Source organism: Panthera tigris, chromosome A1 (assembly GCF_018350195.1).
Source record: "Panthera tigris isolate Pti1 chromosome A1, P.tigris_Pti1_mat1.1, whole genome shotgun sequence".
NCBI classification, from domain to species: Eukaryota; Metazoa; Chordata; class Mammalia; order Carnivora; family Felidae; genus Panthera; species Panthera tigris.
The window spans coordinates 109,967,741-109,982,308 of NC_056660.1; the positions used below are offsets into that span (position 1 = coordinate 109,967,741).

Consider the following 14,568-nt stretch of genomic DNA (forward strand, 5'->3'; position numbering starts at 1 on the left):
TAACAATCTTTGCTTCAAACATGAAAAATAATTTAGAAAATTTGAGAAGGAAAATCTGTTGTATTTACCCACATTTTTGCTCACATGTTCTTTCCTCCTTCTTGATATTTCAAGATTACTTTTTTGTTAATTGTTTACCTTTTAGAAAACTTTCTTTAGATTTTTTAAGAGTAGTTCCACTGGAGGCAAAGTTTCTTTGCCTTTTCCTGAGATATTTTTCCTTTTCCTGAGAATGTCTTCATTATCTCTTCATTCCTGAAAGGATATTTTCTCTGGTTATAGGATTCTGGGTCAACAGGTTTCTTTCACTGGTCCAAAATGTTGTGCCACTTCCTTCTGGCCTCTTTTTTTTTTGTTTTGTTTTTTAATTTTTTTTAACGTTTATTTATTTTTGAGACAGAGAGAGACACAGCATGAACGGGGGAGGGGCAGAGAGAGAGAGAGACACACACAGAATCGGAAGCAGGCTCCGGGCCCTGAGCCATCAGCCCAGAGCCCGACGCGGGGCTCGAACTCGTGGACCGCGAGATCGTGACCTGAGCTGAAGTCGGACGCTTAACCGACTGAGCCACCCAGGCGCCCCCTGGCCTCTTTAACCTCTGATAGGAAATCCTCTGTCATTCATATTGTTTTGACATATAAAGTATAATTTTTCTTGCTGTTTTTAAGATTTTTTGTTTTTAGTTTTCAGTTTGACTATGATGATGTGTCTTGGTATGCATTTTTTTTGGATTTATCATCTTTGTCGTTGCTAACCTTTTTGAATCTATAAATTAACTCTTTTACTCCATTTGGGATGTTTTCCATCATTATTTCTTTGGGCATTTTTTTTTAAGCCTTGACCACTTTCTGCTCTCCTTCCAGGACTCTGATAATACAAATGTTAGAGTTTTTTTTCATAGTCCCACAGTTTCCTGAGACTCTGTTAACTTCAGTCTATTTTCTGTATATTGTTTAGATGGAGGATTCCATTGTTCTGTCTTCATCATTTCTTCTGTCCACTCCATTATGTGCTGAGCCCATCCATTAAAATTTTTATTTCAGTTCTTATATTTTTCAGTTTTAACATTTTCATTTGGTTCTTCTTTGTATCTTCTACCCATTTGTTGAGGTTTTTTGTTTCTCCTTGTTTCAAGTATGTTCATAATTGCTTACTGAAATGTTATCATGATTGTTTTAAAATCTTTTTAGATAATTCTAATATTTCCATTATGACAGTATCGGCATCTGTGATTTTTTTCACTGTTTGAGGTCTTCCTGGTTCTTTGTATGATTAATGATTTTGGAATGAAACCTGCATATTTTGGATGTTATGTTTTGACACTGTGCATCTTATTTGTTTTCACCCTTATTGAAGTATAACTGACAAACAGAATATTCTATTTCTTAAAGTACAATGTGATTATTTGACATAGGTAAACTTCGTGAAGTGACTACCATAGTCAGGTTAATCAACACTCCTCAATCTTACTGAAATTTATTTTAGCTGGCTTCTTCTGACATTGGTCCAGTAAAAGAAGGGGGAGTGGTGTCATAGATGTCAAGTGGGTGTAGAAGTCCAGGCTCCCTATTCAGCTTCCACCAACACCTTAGCGGAGGAGGACTCCTTATTGCTGATGAGGAGGGGTGGCAATTCCACTTCCCACTTAGGCTTCCCTGGCAGAGAGGGAATGGAGTGCCACATTACTGCCCACCCATGCTTACTACTGACATCATGGGGTGAGGAGAGGTGGAACGAGTGTGACCTTGTCACCAAGGGAGAGACAGAGGTGGTAAGTCCTGACTCCACTAGACCTCCTCTGACACCATCTCAGCAAGAAAGGAGTTCCTTGTTCCTGCCAGGTAGAGTGGAAGCCCAGACTCCCTACTTAGCCTTCTCTGACACCATTCTGGTAGGGGAATTGTGGCACCTTATCAAAATCTGGGTTCCCCTACTTACACTTTATTGGTGTGAACAGGGATGGGGTGGGGCTAATAGGCTTTTTTCTATGGTACTTGCCTGGAGTAGAATGTTTAGTGTCTAAAAGTTTTCTGTTTTGTTAGGCTGTCTCCTTTCCTGGTTCTATGCTATAGAGAGCTGGCTTTTGTTGGGGCTTTTTAGTCATACCTGCTGGCATTTCCAGGTTGTTGGCTTCTTCAGTTCCAAGTCTGGGACACATGAGGCAAAAAGAAAACCCAGAGAACTCACCACTGTGATGTTCCTTCAGTCCTGGAGTACTATGCATCTGCCTTCTTCTCTTCACCTTCCAGAGTCTGCTTATGTTTGTTTCATATATATCGTCCAAGGTTACTAAGTTGTGCTTAGAGGAAAGAGTAGAGAAAAAAATCTGTCTTCTCTATCTTCCCAGAAGTGGAAATCCACTCATTGATTGTTTTGAATTAATAATTTTGAATTGTTATGGATCCTCTGGAATACCATCAGTCAAGAGGTACTGACACAGATGATATTGGCTGAGATTAGTGATATGTCAGACATGTTATTAAGAAAATAACTGTACAGTGGTGTCCTCATGTCCTGTCCCTCTACATTTTTTTGTCTGTCTTTCTGCAGAGAGGGCCTTCATATTCTATAGCAAGCAGCCTGAAAATAGATTTCCTGCAGGCCAAATGGATTATAGAGCATTGTCTTCTTCACCAAGAACTTAGGTTTTTATAATTTTTTTAAATTTTTATTTATTTTTGAGAGAGAGAGACAGAGCATGATCAGGGGAGGGACAGAGACAGAGAAGAAGACACGGAATCTGAAACAGGCTCCAGGCTCTGAGCTGTCAGCACAGAGCCCAATGTGGGGCTTGAACTCAGGAACAGCAAGATCATGACCTAGGCCAAAGTCAGACTCTTAACCAACTGAGCCACCCAGGCACCCCAAGAACTTAGCGTTATATATATATATATATATATATATATATATATATATATATATATACACACACATATATATATATGTATATATATATATATATGAATATACATGGTTTATATATAATCAATATGTAATATACATTACATATATTGCCTCTACTTGGTATTTTATTGATCTATTTTATTCTTTAAAAAAAAAACATAGGAAGGAGATCATGGACATCTTACTGCCATCCCATGTGTTCTTTAGGTCAAAGTTGGAATGGAAAGCAGCCCCCTGCTATTTCACATATGAAGGTAGTTAAGAAGTAAGAATGCATTGGTTTTAGGAGGCCTCAATGATAAGTCGTAGGCATGATGTACTCTGAGGATCAGAATTCTGCAAGGGGATGAAATAACTAAAACTCAACAGGACTCCTACGGTCAGAGAGGACAAGATGATCTCTAGACAGTACTGTGTTTGTATGCTTGATAATGGTGATTTTTAAGTGAAATAATCCAACTGTTTCCACAACAAATCTGGAAAAGACACATCCCCATTGTTCATACATGGAAACGTGTGGATTTGGAATTCTACCAGCTCCTTAAAATTTCCTTGACTCCTCCCTCCTAAATTTGCAAAACCAGTGAAAGTACCACCATTCCTTCTTCCCCCAACAAAATCCAAGGGAGTACAATTTAAGTTACATGGAGAGAGAAGAAAAAGCCCTACTGTGGGCATGAATGACCGTGTGTGAGGGTAGGAGGCAGTAAACTCCTGCAGTCCAGTGCCAGCTCTTAGTGCATGGCACCATGTGGGCAGGGCCTCTCTCTTGTCCACCACTGAGTCCCCAGGACCCACATTAGCACTTGGCTCATCACAGTTCCTCAATAAATAAGTGTTGAATGAATGAATGAATGAATGAATAAACAACTTAGACTGTTGGTACAAACGACCACTTTATAGAAGATATTTACTGAGTCCTGGTGATATGCAAGATAAGATTCAGACCCTAAGACTCAGAAGCCCCAGAACAGAAACCCAAGCTCAAATTGCTTACCCAGTAAAACATCAGGGGAACGCTCAGCAGCCTGAGCACTCCATGAATGGGACAGGCCATAAGGGTTGTGGGAGTTCAAAAGATATGCCTTGGCCCTAAGTGGTCAGGAAGGCGAGGCTGTGGGCTCCTCAAGGACACAGACAAAGTCTTAACATTTCTAAACTCCCAATGTCCAGTACAGGGTCTGGTTCAAAGCAATCACTCAGTAAAGGCTTACTGAATGGCAAAAGAATGAAACCACCTGGCTCTTCTACTGGCAAGCTATGCAACCTGAGACAAGGCATCTAACTACGCTGTGCCTCAGTTTCCTTTTCTACAGAACAAGAACAATAAGAGAACCTACCATTTAGGATTGCTCTGAGAATTAAATGAATTCATATATGTATTCATTGAGTGCAAAGCAAGCACTATGTAAGTATTGGCTGCTACCACTATTATTATTACTATGCAGAAATGAATGGACAGTCTTGAATAGGATCTTGGAGAGGATGGTGATAGATGGACTATGGGGAGACTGGAACGAGCAAAAGCAAATGTGCAAAAACAGGAATAAAAATTTCTGTTATTTATTGAATACCAACTGAATACCAGCACTTAATTCCCTTAACAGCTGCATGAGGAAAATACTGTAATTATCCAGAAACTGAGGCTTAGAGAGAGGCTAAGCGACTTGCTCACAGTTGCACAGCTGGTAATGAGTACAGCTGGATCTACTGTTCAGCTGGAATGGAAGCGTGAGTAGAAAGACAGCAAAAAGCAAAGGCTAGAAGATGGATAGCAGCTGGAGTGTGGCAGGGGAGTTTGGGCTTTATGCTATAGAAGAGCAGCAGTGACAAGATGAAAGCCAGCCCTTGGAAGATGGCCCCATTAATGATGTGACAGGTCAGAATGGACTTGACGTCTTACCTCCTCCAGCTACAAGCTCGTTTCTCGATTCTCTGTCCCATGCCTGCACTGGCCCCAAACAGTCTTTTGATCCTCATTACTCCTCTGAAACTGCTCTTGTACGATCACGCACAACCTCCAAGTGGCCACATCTAGGGGAAAATTCTCCATCCTCATCTTACCTGACTTGCTTATTCACTCAACAATGTTCTTTTGTGAGCAGCTGCTAGGGGCCAGGTCCTACTTCAGGGGCTGGAGATCAAGCATAGAATAGAACATAATAAGGTCCCTGTGCACATGAACTTGCAGTCCAGTGATCAGCCTATCGCTTCCTGTGTTAGCAATGTTTCCTCCACCCACCTTCTGAGATATCACTCTCCCTGGGCTTCTTTCTCCCTGGTACCCTGGTCATTCCTGCTCAGTCTGCTATGCTGGTTCCTGTTATATCTCCTTCCTCTAAATGTTGACAAACTCTGGCTCCTAGATCTGGGATCTCTTCTCTGTCTTCACCCACTATGTTGTTGTAGAGTGCTTTCACTCCATGGCCTTCATCCCCTGGTATGAGATGAAAGCTCAGACTTGTGTCTCCAGCCCAGACTTCTCTCCTGAGCTGCAGCATCCAACCTCCCTGAGCATCTCCTCCTGAAGAGCTAACAGGCATCTCGGACTTAGGGGGTTCAAGCCTGAATTCCTGGCCTGGCTACCCCCAAAGCTGCACCACATAATATTTTTCAGATCAGCTGGTGAAGAGAAGCTCTATCCTTCCAGTGGCTCAGTCCAAGCCCTAATGCCATCCTCGCTCTTCCCTTCCCTCACATCTCAATCCAATCTACCAGCCAATCTTCTCAGCTCCTCTTCCCCCAAACCAGACAGCTTGTCACTGCATTTGCAGCCATGCCCCCATTGTTGCCAGCTACCATCAACGCAGCTGCATCACTGAGCTCCTGCTCCATCCACCCACCCAGGACTATTCTCATAACAGAATTCAGAGTTGTCCTCTCCAACATCAGTTGGACTATGTCATTCCCCTTCCTCACCCCTCTCCTGGAGACTTCTAATTTCACCCCAAGGAAAATCCCAAGTCCTCACAAGGGTCTATAAGACCCTCCACAATGATGCTTTACATTGCTCTGACTTGTGCCTTCCTCTCTCCCCCTTCCATACTCTGTTATAGCCACACTGGCCTCATGGTGATTCCTGCAGGCTCCAGACCCCTCCTGCCTGAGAATGCTCTTCCCTCAGACACCCACTGAGTTAACTCCCTTCTCTGCAAAGCTCTGCAACTCCACAAGGCCTTTCCTGACAAGCCTACTTAAAACCTCCACTCCTCCCCGTCCTACTATGGCCTGTCTCCTTTCCCTACTTTATTCTTTTCCCATGATACTTATTTTCTTCCAACCATCTCTATAGTTTGCTTTTGTTGATCTCTTCCCACTGGAATATAAGCTCCATTAAAGCTGGACTTTTATATATTTAGTTGATTACTGTGTCCTCAATCCTGACATGAGTGTGGCAATAGATCCATAAGTATATATTGATTGGATAATTTAATACATGAATGAGGACATTCAGATTCAGAGAGGGGAGGGTCTGTGGATAGCCCATCAGGTTCTCCCCAACCCCAAGTGAACAGAAAAGATGCATGAAGCTCATAGGGTAACCCTGGAGGACACTGGAAGGTCGCAACAACCCTAGCCCCTTCCGTGAGAGGGGCCCTCACCCTGTCCTCAGAGCCTGCCTTTCTTCCAAAGCAAACTCAGAGCTCTAAGGCAAGTTGGAGAGTTCCAGGCAGGGCAGGATCTCTTGGAGAAGAAGGGGAGGGCCTCTTAAGGGCAGGGAAGGGCAATGCACAGGAGGAGCCCACATGGAATGGAGCTTGCAGCCAGGCCTTTCTTAGGGGGAGTTCCTTCTCCCTCTACACTACCTCTCACAGCTCAGCCTCAGGTGGGCCCACAACAAGGGGAACACACAAACTTTCATCTACTGTCTCTGTGCTACCAGTCCAGGACCGAGCCGGGTGGGAGACAAACGGCCATCCCCAGCCACAGTTATTTCCCAGAAACGCAGAAGGATCAGCACCAGGGACAGGGACATTCCCCAGCCCCATTCTCCTTGCCCAGACTCTGTGAACCAGTGTAAAGAGTAGAACTGACTTTTTCGAAGAAGAAGGACTCTGCACTGGTTCTGATTAACATTAAAATGCAAGCCCCATTCACATCCACCACAGGTACGTTAAGCAAACACAAAAGTGACAACAGGCACAGCACAATGACAGAGGAGCCTATGGTTTTCACGGTGACAAGGTGCGCCTTGCCCACATGCCATCGTTAAGGCTTTTCACTCTGATGATGCGTGAAATTATCCACCCTGACGGAGCGGCGCCTACTTTCATGCCAACTAGCAACATGGCATCCTTTCATTATCCCCTTGGTCACAAACCCACCTGGAGGGGTGTGATTAATGCGAATCTCATAAAACCTGGGGGAACAGGCCATCCCTGGTGCCCTATAAGAGTGAAATTGCCATTCATAGCGGCATAAATCACCATGTGTCAATCCCTGCTTCCTCACTGTCACACCTTGGTGAGCCACCCCATGGTCTCCAAGATGTGACATGGTTTCTAGGACAGCAGAATCTGCTGCTCTCAGGGACACCTTATACCTAACTTCAAAGCAAGGTCAGAGTTTAGCTATGATTATCCCAGCACCCTCCTGGCTCTGGGACTTCCTAACAGGGCACAGAAAGGAGTGGGGTGTTTACAACAGAGGAAATGCTAAACGTGGAGAGCAATGGCCTGACTCATTTCACAGCTGTAGTCTTTTCTGATTTGTTCGTAATTTTCTACACTACTGCTTCCAATTTGATACTGTCTGGACCGAGGATGACAATAAGAATGGGATAACAGATGATGAGCTCAAAATACGGAGCATGATATAGTCACCCTGCACGTATGTACAATCAATATGTCACTTGCAAGAAGGAGCCATTGGCCGCTGGGCAAAGTTGGGAATGTAAAATGTCACAGAATTCAAGATGCATTTCTTATGTACTTAGGAGCCATCACCTTAGCTGCCTTGCTGCTCTGGAAGGGAAACGGGCTTAATGTTTCATAATCAGTTACCGTAGACAAATGAATTAAAAGTCCACAAAGAGTGCTGGAAGGACTCTTCCAAGTGACTCCTTGTGCTTTGCATGGCAGAGGTGCTCTGTACTATGTGGTACCTGTTGTGCACTGCACAACTCCATGGGCACAATTTCCCTAGAGAACAGTGTGAAAAAGCACCTCCTGGAGCCATGGGATCATTACTGTACAACCATAAGCAGCAACCCTGTGGTCTTTGAGCAACTTGGAGTCAATATTCCTAAGAGCTTATGGGAGCATCACAGAGATGGATCACAAAGACCCCACACACAGTGCTCTTTTTGACAGACTGGAAAATCCATGCATAGACCTATGAATTGCTAGTACAGTTAACTTTCCGTTACCAGCCTTAGGAGGGCAAGGGGCCACTCCATTTATTCAAAATATTCTGGTTATAATAACTAACAATTACAATAATATCTAATTTCTACTATATAAAAATATGCATGTTTTAATCATTTTATTATTTGATTATCATTAAAACCCCCCAAACTTGACAACTCCTCTAAATATGACCTGTGTTGAGAGCCACTTCAATAAGCTTTTAGGAAGACAGTGTTATACAATATATCAAAAAATAAGATTTTAAATATCCTGTGACTGGGGCTTCTAAACCTGAGAATTAACCCTATAAAACTAAGTCAAAGTATAAAAATACATTTGCGTGTGTGTGTGTGTGTGTGTGTGTGCGTGTGTGTAGGTACACACATATATACAAAGATGTTTATTGTAGTATGGCTTTTAATTTTTAAATTTTTAGAATTTTATGTATTTTTGAGAGAGACAGAGCATAAGTGGGGGAGGGGCAAGAGAAAGGGAGACCCAGAATCGGAAGCCGGCTCCAGGCTCTGACCTGTCAGCACACAGTACCATGCAGGGGTCAAACCCACAGACCATGAGATCGTGGTTTGAGCTGAAGTCGGACGCTAAACTGCCTGAGCCACCCAGGTGTCCCTGGCTTTTAATTTTCAATAGCAAGATAAAGGAAATTATTTGAATGTATGTTAAGGGGTTTGCTGAATGAATTATAGTATATGCATAAAATGAAATACCATGAAGTATTTAAAATCATGCACGACAGCTACGAGTACTTGTAGAAGTCTCTCTCTCTCTCTCTCTCTCTCTCTCTCTCTCTCTCTCAATCTCTCTCCCTCTGCATTCACAGCTGCTTCCCATCCTTCTAATGTTTGGGGAATTAACTGTGTTAGGATACCCTCTCCCCAGGATAGTAGCCAGAAGTCCCACCTCCCAGCCTCCTTTGCAGCCAGGACTCAGGTATGTATGTAACCTGTTCTGCCAATGAGCTGCAACACACAACAATTCAAGAAGGAAATGCGGAAGCAGGCTCAGAGATGGGCAGCATTTTACTAGTGAGGAGCATGGTGGAGCTTGCCTGCCTTAGAACCTGTAAGGCTGAGTTTCTGACACATAAGTAGTATCAGGGCTAGTGGCAGGGATGATTCCAGCTAGGATGCAGTTCCAGGAGGGCCAACTGCAGCACCTAGGGCTTCCTGGAGGCATTTTCTTATCAGGGCAGTTGTGCAGCATGGGTCTGGCCGTAGTTCCTCGAAGCAGAGCTCCGAACACAGTTCTTTGACCCCAACATGTCTGCAAGATGCCTGATCTGCTTCTATTAAGCTCCTTTCTTCTTAAGGAGCAGAATTAGCCTGCACTGCCTGGAAAGACATCTAGGATATAGGTATCCTTGACTTCACAATTTCAACTCGCAAATAGACCACACTTCTGAATACCACACATGGGGGCCCCATAAGTCGCCACTCTGGTGCTGGATTTGGACTTTCAGAACTCAACAGAAGGAGGTACACTCGAGGGCTGCAGGGTGGCACTGACTGCCAGCCCTCAATCCAGGTTAAAGAGCATGGCCAGGCAGGTTTGTACAATTATCCGTGAATGTTTTATCACATCATGCCCTTGTTGCCTTATAAAAGTGAATAGGAAGAGAAATTAAAATGTTGATATTTACAACAAGAAGACAAGGTTTTAGAGGCTTAATAAAATTGAAACAAATCACTGGGGCACCACAAGGAGAAAGTCTTTAGCCTTGATTTGTTACTCATTGGACTTATGCTTGTGGACTTCGCGCTCACCTGCAAAGTGGAAGAACAAATGGTGAAAATATGAACAAGATGGCAGAATAATTGAGAGCTGTGAGATACCAATCACCTTAGAAAATGTATGTCAATTATTCACTTTTGCATATTTAACTTGTGAGCATCATTTCAGAAATGTATTCTGAAAAAATATGTAAAAGCAAGAGACGGTTCATACATTCTAAGGTAGAATAAGTAGGATACAGGAAGGTAGCTGTAGGTTTGACCCCAGCTTTCAAGCATACATATATGTGTGTATGTGATACAGATATTAAAAACTTTGGACATGGGGGGTGCCTGGGTAGCTCACTCAGTTAAGCGTCTGACTCTTGGTTTTGGCTCAGGTCATGATTTCATGGTTTGTGACCTTGAGCCCCAGGTTGGGCTCTGCGCTGACAGTACAGAGCCTGCTTGGGATTCTTTCTCTCTCTCTCTCTCTCTCTCTCTCTCTCTCTCTCTCTCTCTCAAAAATGCATCAATAAATTTTTAAAAAATTGGACATATACTCTGCCAGTGCTGAAAAGCCAGCTCTGTGGGTTGAGATGGTAAAGGAATCTCATTGACTATTCCACATAGCCTTGAATTGTTTGAAATTCAAACAATTCTTGTTTCAATGAGAAGTTTTACTTACTATTATAACCACCAAACTTTAAAGGTATTTCTACGATCAAGAATAAGTATGATGGTTCTTCAGAGCTTTTCTGGACCTGGGGCCATTGTGTCTTAATCAGGAGACCTCTGTTCTGTCCTGGACGTTCCTTCAGGCCTTGTGTCCACCAGGCCACCCTTGTGGGGCTTCTGTCTTGACTCCCCAAACTGGGCGCTTGGCACACACTATCACGGTGGCCCTCTGGAGTTCTTTACAATGGACAGAGGGCTCAACCCACAATCCGGGGCAGAGCGGCTTGCCCGGTGGAAGGCGTCCCTCCCAGAGAGCTGTCAATAGACCCAAGAACTACGCCCTGTCTTAAGAGAAACTGCTCAATGATGTAGTACAGCATGAACAAGACTAATTGATTGTCCTGCTTAATAAAGTGAGATCCTGCCCCAGAGGCAGCACAGGCCACAGAGCTCACAAGGATCAGAGAGAAAACAGAGTGAAGCTGGCCTTACCTCATGCTTAGCAGGAGGGAGGCGAGAGCCTGGCAGGCAATTCAGGAAGACACAAAACAGCATCAGAGAAGACCCAAGGACACAACAAAGCTTTTCTAACTCTAGCACTTTACGGGGAGACAACTCATCCTTTCTCACATTTCCAATGCTCATTTTATTGTGCCAGTAAATAATAAAAAAAGAAATTCCTTAAATGCAACTTATCAAACTGAAAGGACAGTGGGAGAAAGGGCAAGGGTGTCATACTTTGTCAACTGTGTCACTCCCAGGGCCACAGGGATGTTCTTTGCTAGGAGATGGAGCGTGCATTCGGCTCGGTGCCAGGCTGTTCCGGGGAGACACCTCATCTATGCTTTCAGCTGGAGTGGCTCTTTGGTCACTCAAGTTCTGGCTCGCTGAGAAAGATAATTCTAGTTCTCATCCTCTCCTTTGCTCCATGATGCAAGTAAAAAGTTACGGTTTTCTCTTTCTTTATACTCCTGTAGCAGGGACAGGGATTGACCCCATGAAACCCACAGTGGAATGAAAATTCCTGCTGAAGCCCCCTCCCTGCCTACTAGTATTGCCTCGGTGGGCTTCAGCCCCTGCTCTCCACAAGCCTCTCCCTCTGCCACTGTTCAGCGTCTGCATCCTCCAGAGCCTTTGCAAAGCTGGCTCGGTGGCTGGGCTTTTCCTATCCCCAGCATTCAGAGGGAAGACAACAGTAGTGCCACTGTTAGAACCACTGAGGTAGACTCCCTGCCTACATGGAAGTGGCAATAGGAGGGGAAGGAGGAAAGGAGAGATCAACCCCACATTTCTTATTTACTTCTCACTTGTATTAGAGCAGGTGACAGCCCCTTCTTCCCCCTGCTTCTCTGATCCCAGACTTGTTACTGGTGACCTGCTTTGTTTGTTATTTGCCACTTGCTTCTCACCCAGGCCCAGGCCCTGTCTTCTTCCCAGCTCTGTGCCCCAGGAGGCTGACCTCTATGAGCCATGGGCAGCACCTACCAGTTCCCTTGTCCTCTGGCTCTGGTTGGGTTCTGCCCATGCAAAGCACCAGTAGAGAGAGGCTGGGTCTTTCTCTACTCCCTCCCTGCTTTTACATCATCTCTCCCCGACCATAGCTCCTCCTCCATAGCTTAGCTCTCATGGGGCTCTGTCAACATTACATCCTCCCCCTTCCCCTTTGGTCCTATAGGTGGTAATAGCTTCCCACTGGTGACCTCACCACCCCTGTTTCTCCCCTTCACCTTTCCCATACCAATATCAGTAGTCTTCTCATTAAAACCTCTTCTTCTGATCCATCTGGGTGAAACCTGTTTCCTTTCAAGATCCTGATATATCGGCTTTCCTTTTGCATTAGGGAGTCTGTTTTTTCCTCCTCCATGGGAGAGGCAGAGGGTCTCTGAACAAAGAGAAGGCCCGAGAGATACCACTGGTGCTGGGATAATGGGCGAAACACACACCTGAGGTGTGGGTAAATGCTAATGCAGCAGGCTGAGCACCCACTTGGAAAGGACACCTTTTGCCTTTAGGCAAATATGTCGAATCACGGGTAAGGGTCAATGAGGAAAACTGCCTCGCTTCTCTGATCACAGAAGTCCTGGCTGTTATGATTTATTCATTCATTCAACATTTTTTGGAGCACCTACCAGGTACCAGGCACTTCACTAGGTACAGTGAGCTGACTTGCGGCCCATGAAAAGATTACTCCACGTCCAAATCCCCAAAACTTGTCAATATGACCTTAAAAGGCAAAAGAGGTGACTAACAATTTTGAGAGGAGGAGTTTATCCTGAATGATCCGGGTGGGCTTTAAATACAAGAATAAGTGTCTGTAAAAGAGTAAGGGACAGGGGAGATTTGACAGAAAGAAGAGGGGAAAGTAATGTGACCGTGGGGGCAGAGCCTGGATACAGGTACAAGCCAACAAGTGCCTGGAGCCACCAGAAGCTGGATGAGGCAAGGAAGGATCCTCACTAGAGCCCTGGAAGGGAGCCTGGCCCTGCTGACATCTTGATTTTGGACTTAAGATCTTCAGAGCTGTGTGAAGACAAATTCCTGCTGTTTTAAGCCACCCAGTTTACAGTACTTTGTCATGGCAGCTCTAGGAAACTCATACACTAGGTTCTGAGGATGCAGCAGTAATCAACACATACATAGTCCCTATACTTGGACTATATAGTCTAGGGGAACAAACAGGTAATGAAAACCTAAACAAAGAGAAATCATTACAAACTGTAATGTATTCAGTCATGTACTGAGAGGAAAATGTACAGTACCTTATTTAGATTGGTGGTCAGGGCAAGCATCTTTGAGAGGTGACCTTTGAGCTTAGACTTGAAGGATGAGAGGTAGCCAGACAAAGTAAGCTCTCAGGGAAGAGTGTCCAGGCAGAGGAGACAAACGAACAGCCCAGAGGTGGGGAACAAACTCACATGTTCTAGAAAAACAAAGAAGTCAAGTGTCACTGGAATGTGGTCAGAGGGGTAAGGAGGGCCAGGACACAGACTTAGGGGCCATAGTAAGGTCTTGGCATTTTATTCTGTGGTGAAAAGGCATCTGGTTGTTGAGGCTGGAAAGCTGTGAGACAATTTAAGGTTCTATGTCAATCCCTTCTGTTATCGGTGAGAAATAGCTTGGAGGGGGATCTAGGGAGACCAGGGTAGCCAGTTAATAGACCACTGCGGTCTTCTAGATAAGCAATGAAGATGGGCTACGGTGACCCCTCAGAGATGGAGAGAAAAGGATGGACTGAAGACACATTTGGGAGATAGAACTGTGGAGAATCGATGGATGTGGTGTATGAGAGAAAGACATTAGTGAATGATGATGCCAAGATATTGAGTAACCAGGCGGATGCAGTACCATTTACTGAGATGAGAAGATGGACATGGTGAGGAAGACAATAGCACAGAGAGGAATCTGGAAATGTCCTCCTACATCCTTTACCATGTCAATAAAGTCTTTCCAGATATGGAAACCTAACCCAATTTCAGTTGTTTTAGGGACCCGAGGAAAAGTACTCCAGCTCCTACGAATGGGGTACTGGAACCACTGGCCACCTAGATCTAACCCCCAACACCACACACACCATTACACAACAATGCGCATAGAAAACCTGCACAAGCAGGGAAGGGGGTCTTCTAAAGGAGACGCTTGTCCTGTATCTCATGTGGCATCAAGAGTCTCCTGTAATTGGAGGCTTCCAGTGAGTGGGATCTAATTTGTTAACATCTATACCCCACCCAGTTGGCTCTACCATGTGCTCACCATGGGCTTAACTCTGGTGGAGGCACCATGAGACGGTATGGGGGAGACGGTGTTTGAGAAACAGATCCTGAATACCTGAACAATCCGCTACTTACCGAACAGTCTATGTTTTATGACCATGCCACCTCAGTAAGTTGAGTTCTGCAGGTTGACTACC

At 44.5% G+C, this 14,568-nt stretch overlaps 1 protein-coding gene across 3 annotated transcripts in view; it reads right to left on the reverse strand.

The window, feature by feature from the left end:
* Window positions 1-14,568, reverse strand: part of FSTL4 (follistatin like 4) — a 459,649-nt gene that overhangs the window by 426,264 nt on the left and 18,817 nt on the right. The window contains exon 3 of one of the 3 annotated variants that reach the window (XM_042983866.1): window positions 13,421-13,581. The exons of 1 other annotated variant lie outside the window; for it this stretch is intronic. The gene's annotated coding sequence lies outside the window, so the exon portion shown is untranslated. Of the gene's footprint in view, window positions 1-13,420; window positions 13,660-14,568 lie in introns of those variants that run through there. One more of the 3 variants, XM_042983874.1, reaches the window with a different exon arrangement.